Here is a 13,046-nt window from a genome sequence, read left to right on the forward strand (position 1 = left end):
TTAGCCAACTCTCAGTGGAGGGACAACTAGTACAATATCATCTCGCTAACAAAGAGCGTTGGAATATTCCATTTTGTTGATTTATGTTGTTGTTGTTTGGTGCCATTGAGTCTATACTGACTCATAATGACCCCATGCACAGCAGAATGAAACACTGCCTGGTCCTGGGCCAACCTCACTTCTGTTGTCACGCTTGAGTCCATCAATGCTGCCACCTGGCCTATCCATCTTGTTGGGGGTCTTCCTCTTTTTCTCTGACCCTCCACCTGTCCAAACATGATATCCTTCTCCAGTGACTATTCCCTCCTGACAATATGTTCAAAGTATGAGAGACGAAGTTTGGCCATCCTGGCCTCCAAAGAGCACTCTGGCTGCACTTCTTCCAAAACAGATCTGTTGGTTCTTTTGACAGCCCATGGCACTTTCAATATTCTCCTCCAACACCATAACTCAAAAGCATCAATTCTTATACAGTCTTCCTTATTCACTGCCCAGCTTTTGCATGCCTATGAAGTTATTGAAAATACCATGGCTTGGGTCAGGTGCACCTTAGTCCTCAAGCTGACAGCTTTGCACTTCAACACTGTATAAAGATCTTGTGCAGCAGATTTGCCTAATGCAATACGTCATTTGATTTCTTGACTGCTGCTTCCGTGAATGTTGGCCTATCTATATACTGAGCAAATAATCTGAGAAACTGGGTTATATGAAGAAAAATGTGGCATCAGGATTGGAGAAAGACTCATTAACAACCTGCGATTTGCAGATGATACAACCTTGCTTGCTGAAAGTGAAAAGGACTTAAAACATTTACTGATGAAGCTCAAAAAACACAGCCTTCAGTATGGATTACATCTCAATGTAAAGAAAACAAAAATCCTCACCACTGGACCAATAAACAACATTCTTATCAACAGAGAAAAGATTGAAGTTGTCAAGGACTTTGTTCTTCTTGGATCAATTGGTTGACTTATATGTCTCTTCAAATGTTTCTTCATCGATTTCTATAGACACAGTTTCTTCTACACCTCTCTCTATCATATTTAAACATGAATCATAAGCATGTAATCTTCCTCAAAGTTCCTAGTCATTTCTCACTTTCACATAAATGCGCTCATCTAGGCTGAGCCCCATGAGGTCCTTTGGCTCCTCTGCAGTGTTGGTAGTTTGTTGACATAACAGAAGAGCCTTATTGCTTCTTTGGAAAAGCCCTTTCATGTTATAGTCATAAATGTCACCTTTTCAAAGAGGTCTCCTCTAAATCATCCAGTTCATTCACTCAATGAACATTTGTCGAGCCCTGGTCCACGTGGTCCACCATATGGCAAACCCTGTGCCTCCAAAAGGTTTCCAGTGACTGATTTTTCAGACACAGATCACCTGGCCTGTCTGGTAGGTTTGGCCCACAACCTTGTGGCTAGAAGTCAAACACTTAACTATTTGTGCCCCCAAGGACTTGCTTACAAATTTATCTGTCTTTCTCCCAGACTATAATGTCTGAGAGAGCAGGGATGGTGTCTGTCTTGTGTTCCCGTACCTGGAGTCACACCTGGCACATTGCAGATACTCAGTAAAGCTGATGGGTTGAATCATCGGAGCAGCAACAAATCCCCTCTCCTAGTGCTCCCCCACACTCTGATATTGCAGAATGTTGCTGGGGGGCCTCTGTGTACCTTGTGCTTAGTTGGATAGTTTTACACTTGAGTCCTCTAACAGATCCTGACCAGAATGACATCCAACCAATGTGGGAGTAGTCACAGTTGAGCACTTGGTCTATTCCTGCTTCAGCTCAGGAATCGGGCAAAATGTTCCTAAAGGCTTCTGGGACCAAGGTCTCCCCCAGGATGAGATCACAGCTTGCAGAGTCCAGCCCAAGGTCAAGAGGAAACTTGAGACAAATGGGACGAGAACTGGGAACACAGCCACCAGCAACAGTTAGATATTGCAGCCAGAAGCCCCACGCATGTAGGGGAGGGGCGAGGCAGGCCACTCAATGCTGCAACAACAAAATACCACCACATCAGTGGTTTAAAGCAGTGTAACTATTACCTTTACAATTCTGGGGTCAGAAGTCCGGGATGACTAACTCTCTCTGTGCTAAAATCAAGGTGTCCTCAGGGATGCATCCCTTCTGGAGACTCCAGAAGGGAATCTAGAGATGTTTGCCTTGTGTAGCTTATACAAGGGGGATTCAGAAAGTTGCTGGAAAATATCCATTAGCTTTCAATTCCATTTTTCCACAGACCTTTTAAAGTCCTCTCATAGAGGCTGCCTGCATTCTTTGGCTCCTGGTCTAGCCTCCAACCTCAAAGCGAGCACCAAATTTCTCTGACTCACAGACTCTTCTCTGTCTTTTTTTAAATTGTGAACTGAGTGATAATTTACATGGGAAAACATCAGCTTTACACTATTGTTTCATTGCAATGATTACAATCTCCTCTGTGCATTATCATTCAACAGTATTTGCTTCTGTTCCCTGTGTTTTTCCTTTTTCTTGTGGGGGTGTGTGGGTGGGGAGATGTACATAAAAACACTCAGGCATATATAATAATTTAAATTACCCCCCCCATACTCCCTCCCCCCTGTGTTTGTTACAAAACTTCTACCTTTACAGTTCACAGACTCTCTTGCCCCCTCTTTCTTTCATAAGGAAGGACTTGGAGATTCCATTGGACCTAGTGATTAATCCAGGATAATCTCCCTATTTTAAGATCCTTAACCATCCCTACAAGGAGTCCTGGTAGCATAGAGGTTTCTTGTTGGGCTGCTAATCATAAGGTCAGCAGTTCAAAGCTACCAATCATTCCGCTGGAGAAAGATGAGGCTTTCTGCTCCCGTAAAGATTTACAGCCTTCATAACCCTATGCAGGGTTGCTATGAGTCAGAGCCCATTTGATGGCACACCACCACCACCAATCATACCTGCAAAGTCCCTTTGCCACGAAGGCAACATACTCATGCCAATGTGGATGGTGTGGTCCCCCAGTGGTGTCCAGACATTAGGACATAATTAGATCTGAGGACCTATTCTGCCTACCATAGATACCTGGGGTCACTGGTGTCATGCCCCAGGTCTAAGATGGTAAGTTAAAGGTCCAGAACAGCTTGCCCAGTGCCCAATTCCTTGGACTGGCTGAGCCTTTCCTTTTTCCTCCCCCACAACCAACCACTCCAACACTCTACCCCAACCCACCAGTCAGGGACACTGACGGCCCAGCCAGAAGGTAGGGGTGTCAACTTCAGTAGAGCCTTTGGTTAGGGGGTCTGAAGGAAGAAGGATCCATTGGCTGGGGGTTCTCAGGACCCTTCAGGGAGCTCCAATCTGCACGCTGTGGTAGTATTCGTGAATTGAAAGGGCAGGTCCAAGGTGCCTGGCAGGAAGTGGAACTTACCCTGCAGGAAGGAGATATCAATGACCATGTCCCCACCATCACCGCTGCTGATGTGGATGGTGTGGCGGAAGTCCCCCAGCAGTGGGCTGATCATATCTGAGGACAGCAGGTTCCTCAGCTTCTCTTTCTTGCCCTTACAGCTGCTGCACTTCAGGTAGATGGGCACCTTGGTGGACAGTGTGACTCATACCTGGGCCTGTAGCTTCACGTTGTCCCCTTCCTACCTTCTACCAGAACATTCACTTAGACCTCAGACAGCGATTTCAGACCCCAGAACTTGCCAAAAGGGCTAAGGGCTGCCGTTGTCTGGTGCAGCCCACCATGCCTGGTCAGGCTATCTGAGGCCCTTTAAGGGGCTGGGTCCAGCTCTGTCCAGGTCTCCTTCTCCCCACCCTGCCTCTGACTTGCTGCAGCCCAGCTATCCCCAGAACAGCTAAACCATCCGGTGAATTAGGTTTGGGCTGCGTGGACTGGAAGACCCTCCAGGGTTTGGTGTTCTAACTGGGTGTCTATGAATTGGGGGTGCCCACAGCCCACCACTGAGGAGACAAATCCCGTCTCCCAAGGTCAACTTTGGACCCCACAACCCCCTGCTTCCAGCTATTCCTATGGGATGTGGGTCTTTAAAGGAGCCCCAGTAACACTGTAGGATGAGTACAGGACTGTTAACAAGAAGGTCAACAGTTCAAACCCACCAGCAGCTCTGTGGGAGAAAGATGAGGCTTTCTGCTCCCTTAAAGATTTACAACCTCAGGATTGCTAAGTTTGAATCCACTGAAGTACAGTGGGTGGTGGGTGGTTGGGTCTTCAAGGAACAGCCTATCTCAAAATGGGCAGATTCCTAGGGATATACTGGGGTCAGGCTGCACCCAGACAGCCCTGTTCCAAGTACAGATGGCATCAACATGGTGGCTGGTAAAATGGGCTGGGGTCCTCTGACTTCTGGGGAGCTGGGCTGTGGGCCTGGGAGTGCTTCCCCCCAGGGAGAGTGCTGACCTTGGTCTTCTCTACTCCTCCTGGTCCCACTCTTGTTCCCCCAGAGCCACTCCCTGCCCTGCCTGGCCCCTCCCCTGGAGGTGGAACTCAAGGGGTGCTGGTGGGTTGATCCCCAGAGTCCTACAATTAGGGCTCAGTGAGGTACATCCTGGGAAAGGGTGACAATCTAGTGTTCTGAGGCCCTAGGCTGACCTCTTAAGGGGCTGGAGGAGAGTGGGTCAGGTGGACACCTGGAGAGGAGCCCAGGTGCCTCATGGGAGCCATGGTGTCCCTTGTTCAGTGGAGAGGAGCTAGAAGGAAGCAGAGATGCCACGGGGACTCGAACCCCGGCCCAGCACTGCCAGGCGTGCCACCACCAGCACCTTTTGCTTTTTCCTGCTCATTTTCACACAGACTCAAAGGTGAAAAGCAAAACCCGAATGCAGCCATGAGCTGCATTCAGTAAAAGAAACACCTGCGGCGGCTCCGCGCCTCCCTCCCTCCCAGGCTTTCAAAGGAAAGCGGGGGGACACCTGTCCCCCCACTTCATGGCCACCATCCCCTGAGTGCTGGATGTCAGGTCCATTGCAGGAGCACAAATCAGAGGGTGGGCTGAGTTACTGTCCTGCTGGTTCGGGAACAGTCCTAGGTAATGAGGCTACATATGTGAATAAAAATTTCCAGAAAGATGCTAAGAAACTTGAGAGGCTGCCTCTGGGTAGTGAGGCTGAGATGGGTGAGGGGAGAGGAAAATAACTTTCACTTTGTAACCATTTGTACCCATTTACATTTTGAACTCTATACAGATTACTTTTACAATGAAGGTAAAACTCCCCAGGCTTTCATTGGACCAGGAACTCTAAGAACTAGGTTTGGAGCTCCCTGTCCTAGTTCAATGCTGATGGTTCTCCAGACTTGCTTGCCCAGCCTCTCGGGGTGACACACCGATGCCTTGCCTTCTGTCCTCTGCTCTTGGCCACCGTCTCTACGGACTCCTTCCTGGGAACTGCCATTATTTGAAAGTAAAGTTGGAAGCACAGAGCCCCCACAGCCTTTCTCCTGGTCTGAATCAGAAGGAATATGGGTCCAAGACAGTAGGGCCCAGAGGCAGGAAGTGCACTGAGCCCATTTAGGACTCTCAGACAGTACCTGCCCCCAGGCCCATTCCTGCTCCTCACGTCTTCTGGGCTGAGTCCAGTCCAGACCAGTCGTGAGGGGAGGGGGGCTGAACCATCTCAGTCACAGCCATGCCCTACTGTTGAAATCAAGACTCAGAGAGGGCCATGCTGCTCAGGTGGTTCAGTGGCCACCCAGGCCGAGAACTGGGTCCTCTCTACTCAGCCTGAAGAATCCAAGCAGAGACCGTCCCACTTCTCACACAGGTAAACAACACGCACACATGCAAAGACACCCACAGACCCGTGCCACACACATGCACATCCCTGGACACATGTGCGCACACACACACACACACACATACACACATCCATTGCCTGGGGACACCCAGGGGCCTCACAGCCAGCCTGAGGTCCAGTTTCAGCCCCCTCCCAGGGAAGGATGGCCTGCTGCCCACTGCCCTGGCCTCCACCCCCACCCCTCTCCCTTACACTTGTCCCCTCACAGCCCCCCTTCAACTGGCCCCCATGGAGGGCAGGCAGGCACTTACTTACGCAGTAGCAGAGGGGAAGCATGTACAGCCATCTAAGTCCCACCCTGAGGATGAAGTAACAAAGCTGTGGCCAGAAAAGGCTTGGAAGTGGGGGTGTCAAAGCTTACTCTGTAAGATGAGCAAAGAACCAAGTCAGCCACAGGCCTTGCAGGTTTGTAGGTGTGTACCACATGGGAAACCCCAGGGAACAAGCCACTGACTAAAAACATGACCATCCAAACAGCTTCAAGGAACCTTGACACACTCCCAATCAAGTAGCAAAAGGAACCAGTGTGCTGGCAGGGCCATGGGGAGTGACAGGATGAATAATGGGTCCCTGGAACCGCCTGGAGGACCCAGGGAAGCAACAAGGAGATCCAGCCCAGCGCACTTGCCTTTAGTGTGGGATAATGCAAACCCCAAGCATCCTTGAGGTACAATGAGGTATTTGCTCACAATGACCTTGACAGCATGATTTCTCATTGCAAAATGTCAACAGAATGTTTATTGTTGCCAATCAATGTAGCCAAGGCAGCGGGGACAGGCTCACACCCTGGAGTGTCCCCGGGACCTCACCCAAAACAGGTGGATTCTTGCAGCTGGGCAAATGTATCCACAATATAACCTGAAGTAAAAGAAAGCAAAACATCTGCCAATTACAACTGTATAGAAAAGAATTATGGTGCTGGAGAAGAATATTAAAAGTACCATGGACTGCCAGAACCAAGAAATCTGTGTTGGAATAAGTACAACCAAAATGCTCCTTTAGAAGCCAAGATGGCCAGACTTCATCTCATACTTCAGACATGTTCTCAGGAGGGACCCGTCCCTGGAGGACATTCTACTTGGTAAAGTGGAGGACCAGTAAGAAAGCAGAAGACCCCCCAAGGAGCAATTGTCAGCAGCAATGGGCACAAATGTAACAATTGTGAGGTTGGCTCCGGACTGGGCAGTGTTTCTTTCTGTTGTGCACAGGGTCGCTATGAGTTGGAACTCACTGCCATCAGCACCTAACAACAACAAAACCAATAAAAAGGCAAATGTCTATCAGTAGACAGTGGGAAAGAGATGTACCTAGAGTTTTAAAATTCAACATCTACAGGGGGGACCTGAGTGAAGTGGTAAGGTAGGGGCTGGCAGCTCAGGTGACAACCACGGTATGCAACTGCTCATGGTGATGAGTGGGTTCTGGCTCCACGAGCTTCATCCTGCCCTTAGATGTGATCCTCATCAGGTTGGTGACTTGTTCTGCTTACTGCTGCCTCTTTTGGCTGATTGCAATTCTGGCCCAACTCAGCCCTCTCTTTGGACCACACTTGAAAAATGAAAGCATCTGGTAGGTATCTCAAGTGTCACTGGCCCTGAAGAAATGCTTTGCAGTGCTATCCTGAGGTCTTGAAAAGATTTCCTCCCAATACAGCATCACCTCCAAGCCCAGACCACCGTCCTTGACTGACCTATATACTGGGCACCAGCTGCCTCCCACGTGCACATCACATTTGACTGTCTGATTCTAGAATGCAGTGCTTTTCCTGGTACCATTTTTATGCTTGGATGACTTTGCGTCTACTTACCCTAAACTGAGCCGACCACACAAAGTGGTTATGCACGCTTCTGAAATAGAAAGGTGCTTTCTTTTGAGAAACACTTTACCCTCTCCTTGGCGCCTGTGGATTGCAGATGGACTCAGCCTGTTTATGACATGACAGTCAGCTCAGAAATGGTTCCACGGCAGAAATGACTTCAGTGGGGCAGTCAATAGGAGACCATGTTCAAAGGGAAGATCGTTTCCAACGTGACAGAATTACATCAAGCTATATTTCTACAACGGATTGCTTAGTCCTCCCATCTTTTGGAATCAAATTTTTTTCTGTCATCTATGAGGAAACAATTAAAACAAACAAACAAACAAAAAACATTTAAGTAGCCTCCTGAGAGGATTTTTGGTCAGAAATGAGAGGACCAGGTGGGGTTCAGGTGCTGTCTACACCTTTGCCATCAGACCAGGTCAGGTAGCGAGCACCCCACAGAGGGGAGGGTCAGTCCACCCTGTCCCAACTCCTCCTAAGGAACCAATTGTTGTTGTTGTTAAGTCTCCTTGAATTGGTTCCGACTCACAGTGACTCTATACAGGGTTTCCGAGGAGCTGTGGGTTTGAATCACCGACATTGTGGTTAGTAGTCTAGTGCTTACTCTACAGCATCACACCAGAATGAGCCAATAGTGCCCCTTGAGCCCAGGAATCAAAACTCACCACCACTTCCGGGTTTAATCCTTGGGAAAAAGCAGGAAGAGGTGGTGTGAATGTAGTTTGCGCTTCTCATTACACAAGATCTAGTGCAGTGATTTGACCAAAAATCATCAGGAGGGCTAGACCTTCTCCACGCCCATGTCATAGTTACAATCATGAGCAGACCTTGAGCAATTAAGAAAGGGAGCCAGACAGTCCAAGAAGCAGAATGTGTACAGGCCACCTCCTTAGGTCGCTATAAGTTACAAGCAATTTGATGGCACTTAACAACCGCCACTACCTCCTCCACTAAACTATTACACCAGAAATGGATTATAATAGTTTTTTTTAAATAAAAACGTTCAAACACTTGTTACACATTAGGACTGACACCACAGAGCAGAAAGAAAATATACACTTTTTTCAAATACAGATAAATCCCTTTGGTTGTCCTGGGACTTACATCCCCGGTTCTGGGGGGCCCACCAGGCCCAAGTCTTATCCTGCCCCTCCAGCCCCACCTTCCTATGACTGCTCCTCACAGCTCACAAGTTTTGCTCATGTTCTTCCCTCCCACCAGTCATGCTTCATGCTTGCTGCCCCGGGCAGGTGGTCCTGCCCTTAAGCTAGAGCTCCAAGACCCCTGTGGGTTAGGGCTCTGCTCCTCTGTGGCTGTACCTCATTATCTGGGAGTCACCAGTACACATGAGGAGGGGAGCATCATGAAGACAGCCCACTGGCTGTGTCCCTGAGCCCATGGCGACCAGTTCAGTGTCTGATGATGAAGCCTGTTGCTCAAGTGAGGAGGCCATTAGACAATGTGGACGCTGGAATGAGGCAACAATATCAGTTTCTACTGACTGAACCCTTCCTGGGGTTTCCATGGCAGCCTTGTCAGAAACACTTCCCATCCCTCCACCCACAGTCACATGGAAACCACCTCCTGCCACCACCTGTCTACTCTGCATCTCCTCCCTCCTCCACTGTTACAAGTAAATGAATTAGGTGTGCAATGAAAGCCACTAGAAAACAAACAAAATAAAATCCAAGGAAAGCAGGGGGGAAATTTTCATAAAGATAAAAGTAGATATTACAAAACAGTAGCAGACTGTTACTAAGCTAAAACAATTTCTTTGAAAAGGCCAACAAAATAGCTTCCTTGAAAGTCTAATGAAGAAAGAGGAAATTACTAGGAATGAAGAATGTTCACAACCAAATTGCACACACAGAGGAGACTAATAAAAAGTATTAAAAGATGTTCTACACTACTATATATGTAAATCTAAATGAAAAAGATCAATACTTGGAAAACACAACTTTGAAAATTTTACTGAGGATCCAACAGAAATATGAAACAGATTGATAACCATGACAGAAATTGAAGAAGTTTTGAAAGAACCACTAAACTTCGAAAAACAAGTGGGAGCCCCTGCTGGTATTCTGCAAGTCTCTATGGTGTGTGTCTGTGAAGTACAGGGAATGGTGAGAAGTTGCCAGATGTATTTACTAGCATCAGAAGGGTACGAACCAACAATGCCCCTTTCACTCACACCTGCAACCTGACACCTCATTTCAGTTCCACAGCCAACAGTGAGGGAGCTAGGTTGGAATGCTATTTTTGTTCCCATTGTACCCCTGGGGGCACTGGTTTCAAGAATTTAAGAAATTTGGCCAAAGTCACATGCTAGTAAGTGGTGACGCAGGAAATGAAAATCAAGTTGTTCAGCTCTTAACCATGTTCCTGATGGATCCCAATTTCCTGATACCAAAACCCTGACATGCAAGAGGCACTCCTTCCTGACGTGACTCTGTGCTGGTAAATAAAGCTCAGACCAGGGTAGGATTTGTTTTCAGAAGTCAAAGGAGGGTTTAATATTTGGCACTTCACTAAGATAATGGATCATTAGAAAATTAAAGAAGAAAACTCTGATACTCATCTCAAAAGATCCAGGAATGATACTTGAGTAAGTTCCATATCTGTAACTGATTTAAAACACGTTTCACACCCTTTTCTCCAGTACTGTCAGCTGACGTCACATGATGGGGAAGCCCAGAACAGCTTCAGTCATTCACATACACCTTGAGAACGATGTCATGGCTAGACAGCCAAACCTCCTATTTTCCCCTTAAAGCATTTGAATTTTTTAAAAAAGTGAATTATGCCAAGGGACACCATCAAATAAGTGAAAACCCCCACAGAACCAGAGAAAATAAATCTCAACTACTCAGCTGGAAAGGAGCTCTGGTAGCATGGTGGTTACGAGTCGGGATGCTAACCTCAAGGTCAGCAGTTCAAAACTACCAGCCATTCTGCAGGAGAAAGATGAGGTTTTCTGCTCCCATAAAGATTTACAGCCTCGGAAGCTCGATGCAGGGCTGCTATGAGTTGGAACCAACTCCACAACACTGCACAGCACACCATCACCACCACCACTCAACTGGAACCAATGAGATGGCACTTAACAGCAACCCCCATAATACAGAAAAACTCCTATAACTAATAATAGAAAGAGAAATAACCCAATTTTTAAAAATGGGCAAAGGATCTGAATAGCCATCTCTGCAAACAAGAAATACAAATAAACATATGAATCATTTGTGGTTGTTATGTTGCTAAGTGCAGTAGAGTTTGTCATTCTCACTTCCACTGAGTCGGTTCCAACTCACAATGACCCTATGTAGGGATTCTGAGGCTGTAAATCTTTACAGAAGCAGAAATTCTCCTCTTTCTCCTGAGGATTAGTAGATTCAAACTGCCAACTTTGTGGTTAGCAGCCCAATGTGTAACCCAGTACATCACCAGGGACCCTAGAGTTAGTCATTGTTGTCGGTTCTGACTCCTAGTGACTCTGTACAGGGTTTCCAAGTAGTGGCTTGTGAGCTTCAACCACTAACCTTGTGGTTCAAACCGACCTTGCAGTCCAGCATGTTACCTGCAGCGCCACACCAGGGCATTGTTGTTGTTAAGTGCCATCGAGTCGGTTCCAACCCATAGTGACCCTGTTTAGGGTTTCCAAGGAGCGGCTGGTGAGCTTGAACTGCCGACACTGGCAGTTCAAACAGCTTTACAGTCCAGCGCATTAAGCCACGGCGCCACACCAGGACAATTCAAATCAAAACTACATACAATATGATACCATGTCATACCTACTAGGTTCGCTACAATCATAAAGTTAAACATAATGTTACCATATGGTCCAGAAATTCCACTCGTAGGCACATCCCTGAGAGAACTGAAAGCATGCTCATGTGAAACCTTGTGTACAAATGGTACACAGTAGCAGTAGCCACAAAAGCCAAAAGGGGGAAACAACCCAAATGCCCATCAACAAATGAATGGATACACAGAACGTGGTGTATCCATACAACAGATTATTTTTTATTCAGGCATAAGCATGAAATATTCTTCAGCCACCCCTCATTCTATAGAAAGGAATGAAGTACTGGTACTTGATACTTGAACAAGTATTCTGTACTGAATCTTAAACACATTATGGTGAATGAAACAAGCCAACACAAAAGCCCACAGATTACATGATTCCATGTATCTGAAATGTCCAAGATACACAAATCCACAGAGACAGAAAGATTCCTGGTTGCCAGGGACTGAAGACGGAGAATTAGGTCTAACTGCTAATGAAATAGAGTTTCTTTTCTGGGTGAGATGAAATATTCTGGAATTAGTGGTGATGATTGTACAACATAGTAACTACACTAAACCCAGTGAAATCTACTTTAAAACTGTGAATTCTGTTACATGAATATATAGCAACATAAAAAGGAACAAAATAATTTAAAAAGGAAACTTTGTATTACTACAATAAATGGAAACAATATTTTTCAAATTCACATTAAAAAAAAAAAACATAAATATCTATCCTTGGCAGTGCAATGTAGGCTGGGTGGGTTTTGCAAGCAGCCCCCAGGGCCCAGTCTTCACCCCTCCTCTTCCTTTCCCTGTGGGCCTGCTCACTACTCTTCAGCAATATTCTTGTCACTGCAGCCAACACAAGAAAGGAAGAGACCACTGAAAACAGCAAGAAGATGATCCATTACATGAATATCATCCTGGAGGGAAGTCGTTGTTTACCTGGAAAACCCAGGAGAACAGGAGCCGACAAATGCACGTCAAGACCTGCACATGTTCTTTCATTTACTTTCACCCACTTCTGAGGTGGATAACGTTTTTATCCCTTCTTACGAACGGGGACAAAGAAGTACAGAGATGGTCACACAGTGAATGAGAGGGGGGTCCAAGAAGAGATCCAGATAGTCTGACTCAAAACGTTGTACTTTAAGCCAAGATGCTGAATTACCTCCCAAATAGCTCTAACTGTAACATTCATTCAGCATACTTATTTACAAAACAAGCAATTTCTTCATTAACAGTCTTACCACATACTCCCATGATCAGAAATTTAAATAGAAAAACATACCCAATCACAATACAGTATAGAGACATTCAATAATAAACTTCAGAAATGGGTATAACTTGTACAGACAGAAATTCAGAACTCCTCAGGGACACAGACCTCAGGCTACCCAGAATGAACAGAGAGAGACCACTTGCTACATCAGAGGTCTTTGAAATTATAATAAATTTATAAATATAATGCAATCCTAATAGAATCCAAATTTTTATAGTTAAAAAAAAAAGATTGATAGGAATTTATACTATTATATATTAAAATAAACCAGATCTTATGAAGCTAAAATAATTAAGATAGCTGTTTGGCATAAGGACAACGAGATCAGTGAAAGAGGCTAGAAAGCCCAGAAAGCTCAGGGATATCAAAGTCCA

At 46.1% G+C, this 13,046-nt stretch overlaps 1 pseudogene; it reads right to left on the reverse strand.

Annotated features, from left to right (window-relative positions):
* Positions 1–13,046, reverse strand: part of LOC102823190 — a 29,811-nt pseudogene continuing 16,765 nt past the window's right edge.

This window comes from Chrysochloris asiatica, unplaced genomic scaffold (assembly GCF_000296735.1).
Source record: "Chrysochloris asiatica unplaced genomic scaffold, ChrAsi1.0 scaffold00040, whole genome shotgun sequence".
Classification (NCBI taxonomy): domain Eukaryota; kingdom Metazoa; phylum Chordata; class Mammalia; order Afrosoricida; family Chrysochloridae; genus Chrysochloris; species Chrysochloris asiatica.